Source organism: Helianthus annuus, chromosome 10 (genome assembly GCF_002127325.2).
Source record: "Helianthus annuus cultivar XRQ/B chromosome 10, HanXRQr2.0-SUNRISE, whole genome shotgun sequence".
NCBI lineage: Eukaryota > Viridiplantae > Streptophyta > Magnoliopsida > Asterales > Asteraceae > Helianthus > Helianthus annuus.
In genome coordinates, this window is record NC_035442.2 from 46801876 (window position 1) to 46815111 (window position 13236).

A 13236-nucleotide genomic window follows, 5' to 3' on the forward strand; every position below is an offset into this window, starting at 1 on the left:
TCTAAAGTTATGTAGTCGGATTCTGTCATCCCCAACTTCCAAACAAACCCAGGAAGTCGGAAACGGGAGTTGTCAATTCCTATGGTACCATTACATAAGTCCGAGCGGCGTAGCTAATGTTAATGAATGTATTATTGTCCCGATTAAACACACCAAATGTCATAACCAATGTAGCATGTGAAAACCATGTACTAGGAATGCTAAGTAAACATGCCTAGTAGAAATGTTCATGTAAAACAATGTGCTAGCATGTTAAGTAAACATACATAGCGGAAATGTCATGTAAAACAATGTGTTCCATATGCTAAGTAAACATATGCAACAAATGTGTAACAAATCAATGTGCTAGCATGCTTAACATACATAGCAAAACACAATGGAAAACATGTACTATAAGTGTACTAGGTGAAACTAACATGTTTATGTCATAAAAGCATGAAATGCACAAAAGTAACATGTATATACATGTGTATCACCCCAAAATATTTGAAAACGGTAAAAGAGGGGAACTATGTACTCACTTGGGATTGCTAATTAGTCTTGAGAATAAGACCAATTTAAGCTCCAAGTATCACGGAAATCAACCGGCACCTAGTATAGGTAACTATGTTAATAATCGGCTCCTAAATCGGGAGATAGGATAGAATGAGGTTCTATAAATCAAATGAGTAATTAAACTCATATGGTATGATTTAATAGACCCTACATTCTGATTGGATAGCCTACCTAAGTGCTTTTTACCCGTTTCGACACATTATGGTAACATAGGTTACTATAAGGCGTCGTTAGCGTAAAACTATGTTCGGATGGTTATCTAGGTGCTATGTCAAGTCTTACATGCCCAATTATCCCTAAACATGTTACTAAATCAGATTACAAGTCAGAAATATGTTCACATAGTCAAATTACGGATTTATGCTTCAAAAGGGCATTTTGGTCATTTCCTATGGGCATATAAGCTAACAAGCATATGACTAACCAACCCTATGTGATCATAAGGTATAACCTCAGTGGTTATTCCCTATGCAACTATGATCACTAATTAAGCTTGGTCGGATCCTAAAGATCGACCAAACGGGTCGGGTTCGAAAGGCTAAGCGGTTGTTTAGACCGCTTACCTCACGACCCTAAACAAGCACAAACTAATAGTGTCGAGTTAGACATGTCAAAACATGTCTAACCTACTGATTTGGTATCAAAACAAAGTGTTTTGATACCCTAAAGTAGTTTCGTTGCAAAATGCGTGCTAAAACGCATGTTGACCGAAACTTTGACTCGATACTACAACTAGCTAACGTGGTAATCAACAGCTATAACCGCGAAGGATTATAACTATCGTGATTACAATCACGTTTCAAAGTTCAATTGAACTTTGACTTGACCAATTGATGGTCAAAACCGAAAGTCAAACTGTTGGCCAAACTGTTTGACTTTCTGCTTAAACATAAAGAACAAGCATGAAAGAAGACTTACAAAGGGTCCTAGCTATCTTTTCTACAAAGAATAAAGTTCCAAGCAGATTAGAAAGCCCCCAAATCAGATAAGAGATGTGAAGAATGAGAAATGAGCAATGAACAAGTGAATGGAGTGGCCTATTTATACTTGTTGGTGATCAACAAGATCATGACAAGTGGTTTGTTTAGCCATTAAGCAATGAATCACAACCATACAAGTGTTAGGAGCAGGTGCAAAGCCTTGGAGAGGTGGTAACTTGGCTACCACACAAAGAAATTGCAAGATTGGCCCCTGAATTTACAAACTGATGCTGAAAACAAACTTTCTGCCCAGATGTGATCGTCGCGTAGCGCGACGGAATAGGCAGGGGATGGTCGCGCTACGCTACCATGTGTCTGATTCAGCAAAGTTTCAAAAATGACAGAAATGGTCCCTGCACGTGTTTAAGCTTGTTTTTGACGTTTTTAACCTCCGTTAACCTCATTTCAAGGCTCTAAAATGAAGTTAAAATATAGGGGACTCAAAACATGCTCGAAAACATCTCGGATGTCGGTTCATTTGGTCGTACGATCGCGTTGTTCGGTTAATTACGACGGAACTCAAACGGATGCGAAAACGAACCAAATTAAGCGACGAATGGAATTTTTGCATGCCGATCACTAAAATAAAAATATTTTAGTGTGTACAAAAATTTTGGATGTCCAGATGTGTCCAGAACGTAAGATATGCGCGAAAATGCAAACTTACGTCGTTTTTGACACTTTTAGTCCCTGTAAGATCATGTAAGCATGTTTTCGCACACCGAACCTATCAAAGCTTATTTCTAAGCCATTTTTAGGTTATATATGGTATGTTTAACTTATGATCAAGTTCCGGACTGTTCGTTACCTTACGAATCGGCAGACTTTCGCAAGTTGACGCAAATAGTCCCTGAGAGCGAATAAACTTGTTTTTGCCATACCAAAGCCTTTAAAACTTATTTCTAAGTTATGTAAAGGTTATTTAAGGTATGTTAAGTTTATGATGATGTTCCGAAGTGTTTGTCGCGTTAAACTGATCGTGTTTACGCATCAGTTTGCGTATAACTTTCCAGGAAACGATATAGAGTTCAAAATCGTTCAAAAATCAACATGGGCACAAAACCAAACATAAATGACAAACATTGGGATCAAAACACACTGTTTTATTAATATTGTATTGTTCAGAGTTTGTAAAATGATATCACAAGCACAGATGTCACATATGGTCACTATGAATTTACTATTATGCCCTTCTGTTTAACTAATGCTCCTGCTATTTTCATGGACTTGATGAATAGGGTTTGTAAGCCTTATTTGGACAAGTTCATCATTGTTTTCATTGTTGACATTTTGATCTATTCCAAAACACGAGCCGATCATGAACAACATCTCCGTCTTACTATGGAACTCCTAAAGAAAGAACAACTTTTCGCCAAATTCTCCAAGTGTGAATTTTGGCTTAAGGAAGTTCATTTTTTGGGACACATCGTCAACGAACAAGGTATTCATGTAGATCCCGCCTAAATTAGTGAGATTAAGGATTGGGATATACCTACTACTCCTACTGAGGTTCGTTCATTTCTTGGCCTCGCAGGTTATTACCGCCGTTTTATTGAAAACTTCTCCAAGATTGCGGTTCCTCTCACTGATTTAACTCAGAAGAATAAACCTTTCAAGTGGGGATCTAAACAGGAAGAAGCCTTTCAGACCTTAAAACAGAAACTCTGTGATGCACCTATCTTCTATTTACCTGAGGGTAACGACGATTTTGTTGTATGTTGTGATGCATCCAACTTAGGCCTTGGCTGCGTTCTCATGCAAAGAAACAAAGTCATAGCCTATGCATCGAGACAGTTGAAGATACACGAGAAAAACTACACGACTCATGATCTTGAGTTAGGTGCAGTAGTTTTTGCTCTCAAAATCTGGAGACACTACCTGTGCGGTACTAAATGTGTTGTTTTCATTGACCACAAAAGTATCCAGCATATTTTCAATTAGAAAGAACTTAATATGAGGCAACGACGTTGGGTTGAATTTCTAAACGACTACGATTGCGAAATTCGGTACCATCCTGGTAAGGCGAATGTCGTGGCTGACGCATTAAGTCGGAGGGAACGTGTCAAGCTTCACTATGTTCAAGTTCGATCTGATATTCAAACCCGCATTTCTCAGGCTCAACATACTTGTGTTACATAAGACTTGATGGGTAAGGAATTACCATATCATATTAAGCCTGATCTTGAACTGAAGGACAATAGGTTATATTATTTCATGGATCGCTTGTGGGTCCCAAGTCAAGACAATCTCCGCACCTTGCTAATGGATGAAGCTCATAAGTCTCGTTATTCTATTCATCCTGGTGCAGACAAAATGTATAAGGATCTTCGAACACAGTACTGGTGGTCGGGTATGAAGAAAGACAATGCCTTATACGTATCCAAATGCCTTACTTATCTTAAAGTTAAGGCTGAACATCAACATCCCTCTGGATTATTGGAGCAACCAGAGATACCAGTTTGGAAATGGGCAAACATTGCTATGGATCTCATTACCAAGTTTCCACGCACTAAGAAAGGTCATGATGCCATTTGTGTAGTCGTTGATCTTCTTACAAAGTCAGCACATTTCTTGCCGATCCGTGAGGATCTATCTGCTGACAAACTTGCTAAAATCTATGTGGATGAGATTGTATCTCGACATGGTGTTCCTTTGAACATTATATCTGACAGAGATGCTCGATTCTCGTCTCATTTTTGGAGAACCATGCAATTTGCAATGGGAACCCAACTTAATTTGAGCAAAGTGTATCATCCTCAAACGGATGTCTGAAAGAACAATCCAGACACTGGAGGATATGTTTAGAGCTTGTGTGATCGATTTTGGTGGTAGTTGGGATTCGTATCTACCGTTGATTGAATTCTCCTAAAACAATAGTTATCACTCCAGCATCAACATCGCTCTTCGAAGCTTTATACAGTCGAAAATGTCGTTTACTATTCTGCTAGTCTGCTGGAATGACACGCATCAAATTTTTGGCGCCGTTGCTAGGGACACAAGGATTTTAAGAAACTTAGGAATCAGCGGCCTAATCAATTTTTTTATTTTTATGTTTTTTTAGGATTTTCTTGATTTTTTAGATTCTACAGGGCTCAGCACGGGCCGTGCCTGGTGGGACACGGGTCGTGCCCAGCATTATTACTGGCAGTTTTTATTTTCCGAGTTACAGAGAGTTAAGCATGAGGCCTTGTCGGTGCAACACGGGGCCGTGTCCAATTCCCCAACAATAGGGATCCGGAAAACAATCACTGTATCTCCAACCACGGGTCGTGTTCGATGAGCACGAGGGCGTGGTGAACCTTCTCGCCAACATTCTTTTTTGTTTCCACTGTAGGACTTGGAACCTAGGTGCCACATCTGAACTTTCTACATAGTGTATGAGCTCCAATTCTAGTAGAGACATAAAAGAACCTCTAGAAGAACCCGAACGCTTTCTCAGAAAAAGACTCAAAGCTAAAAACCAGGAGAAAGTCTCGGGAGACCCACTTCCAATGGTGGATCAACGTACCCTCATGGATTACCAACGTCCCACCGTAGGAAATCTCGGCGCCGCTATCAATGCACCGAATGTCGAAGCTAACAACTTCGAACTTCGGCCACATTTGATACAAATGCTTCAAAACTCCACAACCTTCCATGGGCTTGCGGACGAGGATCCCCATCTACATATTACTAATTTTTTAGAAATATGTGATACCTTTCGGATCAATGGAGCATCAAACGACGCCTTCCGCCTTCGAATGTTTTCATTTTCACTAAAGGACCGAGCAAAGGCTTGGCTCAATGCCCTCCGAGTTGGCTCGGTAAACACCTCGGATGAACTAGCCCAAAAGTTTCTATATAAGTACTTCCCTCCCGCTAAAACGGCTAAATTAATGACTGAAATTAATACATATTCACAAGAGGATGGGGAATCCTTATATGAAACTTAGGAAAGGTTCAAGGAGCTATTGCGAAAGTGTCCTCATAACGGTCTTGCGGTATGGCAACAAGTATCCACTTTCTACAATGGGTTGTTGCCACACACAAGACAAACACTTGACTCTAGCTCCGGGTGACTTTTAGGTAATCGCCACCCACATGAAATATAGAATCAAATTGAGGAAATTGCTCAAACCATTTTTCAGTGGCACACTCCCCGAGGCAATAAATCTATTGCCACGGGCGCCCATAAGGTTGATGAAAGCACTTCTTTACAAGCCCAAATCGAGGCCCTCTTGATGTGTGTAAAATGCAACATATAAATTACATCAAATGAGGCATAAAACTAACCCTTTTTCAGTACTAATGTTGGAAAAAGAGTGTTTTTGTCTTCCTTTTGTATTTTCAGGATTAAATGAGCTCAAATTCACAAAAGAAGCAAAAAGACAGCTAAATCTAACATAAATACAAGAAAAGGAACAAAAGTGGATTGCCCGACCCCTCGACAGCATCCTCCCAAGCAAAATAGAGAAGGCAGAAGACTGAACACGCCCCATGTTCAGCCAGCACGGGGCCGTGCCCAAGAAGCAGCAGAAAAGACAAACCTATAGAAGCTTCTATTGCCCACCACGGGGCCGTGTCCAATGAACACGGGGGCGTGGCGAAAGTACAGCAGGCGCATTAATTGTAATTGCGAATTACAATTAATGAAGAGAGAGAGTGTCAGACAGGCACGGGGGCGTGTCCAGCGGACACGGGGCCGTGCCCAGCCTTCTGTTCAGCCTATAAATAGGAGTGCTTGGTTTCATTGCAACTCATCCCTTGGCACACCACCTCTCTCACACTTCATCCACCACCCACCACCACCATAACACCATCATCCACCACCATCATCCATTGTCCATCATAGAGTGTGTGAGTCGTCTCGGGATCCAAGATTGATCGTAAGAGTTCTTGACAATCAAGGCCATGTTTGCCTAAGTCTCTTACATCACTTGGTGAAGACAAGTGTTTAGTATAATACTTTTTATTTTTAATCTTTTGCACTTTTTATTTGGTTTTGTATTAATGACTTTAATAACTAGTTGCTTATGTTGAATGTGATCTTTTCTTATCGTTTGTCCGTGGTGTCTTGGCATTATTTTACTGTCTATATAAAATAAAAGATTTTCACCATTCATATCTCCACGGTCTATATGGAGGTATGTTGGCTACCTGGTCGGGGGTTAAGGGAACGGTTTGGTAAGGGTCTTGCCCTTGTTCAGCGTTTAGAGGTCCTGCAAGGGACCTGGGTCAAATTTAGTAGGATCTCCTTCAATGCCCATAGGTATTGGATGGCGGGGATCCAAACTCTTTAACCCCCTCATAAGTTAACTACTATTAATACTATAACCCGGCTATTTAGGACTGTATCCCTGCTGACTCAGACTACTTAGCCGAGGGTAACGTCACCGCCAAAAGCGGGGCCTACCATAATTTGCATTAATAACTTACTTCATTATCTTCCAATAATCCAACCCTTTAGGATTGTATCCTTGCTGACTCAAACTACTGGGTTGAGGGTAACGTCGCCTTCAAAAGAGGGGCCTACTACAATAACTAAGATAATCTCTTAAACAAGTGCAAAAGTGCGAAAATAATCAAAGGTTATACTAATACACGAGTCGGATCCAAGTGATTCGTCTTGTCTATCTGTTTTTATTTTATTTTTATTTTTCAGCATTTAGTTAGTTTTTATTTTCTTAGTTTAAAAAATCTTTTATAACATTTTGATTTGTTTAGACGTTGAGGATAAACCGGTACTAAAAGCTCTTGTGTCCTTGGACGACCTAGGTATCTTACCAACACTATACTACGTCCACGATGGGTGCACTTGCCCATATGTGTGTTTAGTGTTAGTAAATATCGTGTTTTATAAATTTAAAACTTGACTAAAAGTGTAAAAAGGGCTTAAAATATACATCTAAATTATATACACGCTAACACGCATCAAGTTTTTGGCGCCGCATCAAGTTACTTTCTAAATTATAGGCCCCACAACATAGACCCACCGATTCCTTATAACCTTAAGAGGGGCGAAAGTAAAAATAAACACTATCTCTCCCTCGAATGCGCCCAACCAAATATTCTAGGAGAAATGCTCCTTGACGAGTTATTTCAACTAGAAGAGCTAATTCTAAATTGGTCAAAAGAGCTTAGGAAGGATTTTATTGATCCACCCCAAGACGATTACCATGAACAAATGTTGGGATCGCATTCCGAAAACCTCGTTGCTCCTAAAAATACCTTCATACCTAGCGAAGACTTGGACGATAGTCGTCCCTGTGCCGATTGTGCCGTGAAGGACTCTCCATCGACTTCGTTCGATGCATACATAGACCTGAGCGATTCGGCATACACCTTCTTTAACTAGAGCCCGGATACAAAACATTTCAAAACAAATAAATCAATTAGCTCAAAATTTCTCCGAGAGACCACAGGCGCGTTACCAAGTAATACCGAAACAAACCCAAAAGCACAAGTCCATCTCATAACATTGAGAAATCGTACCGTGGGTTCCGATGAGTCTCCACCACCGCCAACTGAGCGAAGCACAACACCGCCCCAACAAGAGAAGGCTTCTCCTCCAATTCAAGAGCCTACCAAGGCTCCTCCGGTTCCATACCCTGGTAGGTTAATTCGCCAAAAGACCAATGAGCAATTCGCAAAATTCGAAAATTTACTAAAACAATTACATGTTAATATTCCATTTATCGAAGTCCTAACTCAAATGCCTAAATACTCAAAATTAATGAGGGACTTCCTCATTATAAAAGGAAAATTGAATCATTGCTATTAGTTAATTTAGGCGAAGAATGCTCCGCCCTTGTACTCAACAAACTCCCACAAAAGAAGATTGATCCTGGAAGCTTCACGATTCCTTGCTCGATCGGGGAATCCCCCGTTCGTAATGCACTAGCCGACCTTGGGGCTAGCATTAACCTCATGCCTGCATCAATGTTCAAACGACTCGGCCTAGGAAAAATAAGCCCTACCAAGATGAGTATACAACTTGCCGACAGATCCGTCAAATACCCGCAAGGTGTCGCTGAAAATCTATTGGTCAAAGTCGAGAATTTCGTCTACCCGGCCGACTTTGTCATACTAGATATGGAAGAGGACACCAAAGTCCCCTTCATACTAGGGAGGCCATTTCTAGCCACTACACAAGCAGTGGTAGACAAGAATGACGGGACACTTACTTTGAAGTTTGGGGATAAGGAACTGAAGTTTGGGGTTAGGAAGAGAGTAGAGGACGGTGACCCGGTCAATTACATGACGGTCATTGATTCGAGTTTGGATGATGCTCTCCGAAGGTGCAACATGGGATGCAAAACATCCCGCTCGGATAACATATGACCAGACTTTGGGTGTAGCCAAGGACCCTTATAAACGTGGTGCACCACGGAGGCATTCTGCGGAAGAAAACACACTTGGGATGGTGAAGGATGACAAGGGAAACGAGAAACATCACCCCATGCATGAAAACAGAGCTTCCCAACAAAATTTCTTCATTACAGCAAGTTCAGCACGGCCCGTATCCACCCGACACGGCCCCGTGCTGCACAATCTGCAGAAAACGCCCAGTTCAGGTAACTGGACACGGGTCGTGTTCACTAAACACACCCCCGTGTCCAGGCTTCTGTTTCTTTTTACAAACTTCTGTTACTGGCACTTGAACACGGGGCCGTGTCCAGAGTACCAGTAACATAAAATTTTGCTTCTAACACCCTTTTACACATTCAATGAACCTAAAAACTTATTTTTAAGACACATTGAGGATAATGTGTAATTTAAGTGTGGGGGGATGCTAAAACCTTGAATCTTACAAGTCCTAATTAACAAGCCTTACACAAAACTCTATTGGAACCGCTAATCACCCCAATTTTTTTCAAAAATTTTCAATTTCTTTTTACTTGTCTAGGTTTAAGTTGGGAATTTCAAGTTCTAACAAAGTTATATTTTTACAAATTTACAACCGATAGCATCGTGGTAAAAAGAACCAACATAAGAAAATTATGGAAAGGCATGATAAGCTTAGTTAAAATTTGATTATATATACTTGATCACATAAAAACCCATTCCCACAAAAGTGAGTTTTGAGCCTTTATTGAGCATACAAATACATATCTTTACACTAAATGCTCATTTTTCTTTTCTTGTGTGAATAGCCGCTTGGTTCTTACGACTCTAGAACTTGCCACGACAATGCATTCCCGGTCCTTACCAACTTAAACCCGAGTAAGTAAATGATGGAGGCATTAGGACTAACCCTTTTTCTTTCTACACCATTATTTTTCAATTTTTTTACCACCTACCCAAAATCCCCCTAGTTAACCCCTTTGAGACTAAACCTTTTCATTTCTAAACCCAAAAACAAACACCCTTTTTACCCACCAAAACCCTCTTTATTTTAACCCTTTCTTTTAGTAACAAAGCTCGGTTTTTATTATGACTTATGTTGAAAAAATAATGAATGATATGATGAAACCAAATAAACAAACAAGTTCATAAAAAAAAATAACTTTGTTTGAAAGGAATGGTTCATCAAAATAAATTGTCAAAAATAAAAAGTCTTTCAAAAACCCCGATGCTTTATACGCTTTTTGCCCTTTTACTAACCATTAACCCAACCACCCACCTTTAGCCCAAGCCTAACCCTTCACCCCAAAAGTCCTCTTGATATTTACAAAGGTATATAGTTAAATAGGAAGAGGATTGATTCCTTGGCAAGCTTATCGTAGGAGTAAGTTCCATACCGCTCTCGAGTGATCCACTAAAAATACACCTTCGGCCGAGTGTTGAGTGATCCCCCGTGAGATATGTGAACTTGTATATAAATGGAATTTTAAAAAGGCATGTTATGCCCTAATAAGTAATTTATCTTATGAAACATTTTAATAAATCATGACGAATAGGACTGTAAATAAATAAAAATAAAGCTTAATAAAGAATCTTGGAAATCCCGACACTCTATGACAAGCCCAAAAAAACCTTCTCTTCTACCCATTCCTTTTGGGAGTGAAAAAGGCACATTATAAAGAGTTTTGCTTGAGGACAAGCAAAGATTCAAGTGTGGGGGTATTTGATGTGCACAAAATGCAACATATAAATTACATCAATTGTGGCATAAAACTAACCCTTTTTTAGTACTAATGTTGGAAAAAGTGTGCTTTTGTCTTCCTTTTGTATTGTCAGGATTAAATGAGCTCAAATAAACAAAAGAAGCAAAAAAAGCAGCTAATTCTAACATAAATGCAAGAAAAGGAGCAAACGTGGCATGCCCGACCTCTAGATAGCATCTTCCCAAGCAAAACGAGAAGATAGAAGACTGAACACGCCCCGTGCTCAGTGAGCACGGGGGTGTGCCCAAGTGTCAGCAGAAAAGACAAAGTTGTAGAAGCTTTCATCGCCCACCATGGGGCCGTGCTCAGCGGACACAGGGCCGTGGTCAAATATAAGATTCACGAAATCCAGGCAAATCTTGATAGTACAGGTATGATTCTACACACGGGGTCAAAAAAAAAAGAATTATAATATTATATTGTGTTTACAAAAAAAGAAACAAAGGCGACAAACAAATTTCTTAGATGAAATCACGAACGGGTCAAGAAGTGTCGTAATTGAATTTCAAGCCGAGAGCTTGAAATCTAAAATTTTGTGAAGTTAGATGTTGGATTTTTACTCAATAAGATGGAGAAATAAATTATGAACGGGTAGGAAAAAGAATCGTGTAAATCGGATCAATAACGAATAAGTTATGGTCGTTTCCGTAAAAACTGGTATTGCTGGAAAATCCAGACTTGCTGAAAAACGGTCTCCCCCGTGCCACGCGAGGGAGCAAGGTGGTGCCGGTGCGTGGCGCGACAGCACCCTGTTTCGGCGAAAAATTTGTATTTTAATCAGTTTCGCTTCCCGGACTCGTTTAGACACGTTTTAAACTACGTATGACTAGTTCAATTCATGTTTTATGAATTATAGGTATAATTTACAGTACCAGAGGACGATCAAGCTCAACGAAGAACCGAACATGATCAAGATATAAGCTTCAGCACATAGTTTCGTCTTCTTTGTAGATGACGAATTCATACATCATATGTTGTATGGTTTATATTGAGAAAAGTTTTAATTTAATCGTATTTTCAACATATTTGTAGTCATAATTACAAGTTTATTTTGGTAATCTATACGTAAACCTTTAGAATAATAGCAAGGGTGTTACAATTAGTCATACACCAACATAGAAACTCATTCATGGCATACAAAACACTCATACATACACCAACATAGAAACTCATTCATGGCATACAAAACACTCATACATGATATGTCTACGCACATGGCATCAAAACATACATTGAAATTGCGGGCACGTCGACATCATCCACCTCACTCTCTACTGACGAGGAACACATCAATCTCTTCGTATCATCATCCTTAGTGGTGATATCCATGGGATCGCCAACAACCAGAATCTACTCTTATCCGAGGGCTGTGAGACGGAGCCTCTGGAGGAGCTTCTCGCATCACAACCATCTGCAACTCTTCCTACACTACGGAGCCGAAGAAGACACTAAGTTGAGCCTACCGATGGTATTACCGTTTATGGTGAGCCTTCTCAGGTCCGTGTTTAAGACGACACCCAACCTTGACGCATATCTTTTTGGAGTTCGGTTCATTGAAACGAGTCCTTTCTCTACCTACCAACTACAATACCCCGGCCTCACTAGTTTTACTTTCCTTCAACCTGAGCACGTGGGCCTCACGCGATTCACCCTGTGTTAGGGTAGATTGTTATACGCATTATTGTAGAAACACATTGACACTGAGATGTCATCATTTTCCCGAGCCATGAGTTCACATCTTTGGTTGATATTCATTCAAAAATGGTTTAACCATGAAGTTGAGAAAGCTTTCCTCATTGCATACTTGAACCGTCTTTTGACTTAGATGGCATAACGACTACTTAGCTTCTTCCAGTAACATATGTCAATGAACCAATTTCATCTCTTGGAGTCATATTCATGTACATGTCCCCATCTACAACATGTGGGATTAGACTCTCACGTGTTTCAACTCGATAGAATGCACGGAACGAATGTTTCCCGACTGTTCTTTCTAATATAACTCATAGTAGTTCAACGTTCGGTTGATGACTAGCCATTTAATGACCCTACCATTTTAACAAAACTCCGTACTCGACAGTTCAATCTGATGGACATTTTGACACAATATAGGTGGAGCTCGGGTGAGCATGCAAATCAACTTACCATTACGGGTGCACACGTAATAGTAATTTGCGATGCATGAGAATCCTTGTGAAACCTTGTGTGTGAATAAAATTGTCCTAACCTATGAATCTCGTGTTTAAAATTTCCACTATCAATAGAAGTTCTCGTAAACCACTCAGCGACTAACTGGTACCCTTAAAACCTGTTCAGTAGTTGACGGACGCAACTATCAGACTAAAGATATCCTCGAACACATTGAGCTTTCATCAATGGAATCCCTCATTATCTATTTTAATCGATGTAAGCATCTTAATGAAACTAAGATTCTCACCAGAACCTGTCGCTTTGATCGAAACTCTACCAGAATCGAAGGGTAAGCCTTTCAATATCAGCATATAAACGAAACATGAAGAATCCCTTGTACGCTTACACTTTATCCTTTACACTCACCTGTAATTTTTTTTCCTTTGACCACATTACTCTGTCATGCGGCTAATTCTCATTCAAAC

At 40.0% G+C, this 13236-nt stretch overlaps 1 non-coding gene across 1 annotated transcript; it reads right to left on the reverse strand.

The window, feature by feature from the left end:
- Window positions 1-5404: 5404 nt before the first annotated feature.
- Window positions 5405-5511, reverse strand: LOC118483588. Its single transcript, XR_004870876.1, has one exon. It is a non-coding gene; the product is annotated as a small nucleolar RNA R71 (small nucleolar RNA).
- Window positions 5512-13236: the final 7725 nt, after the last annotated feature.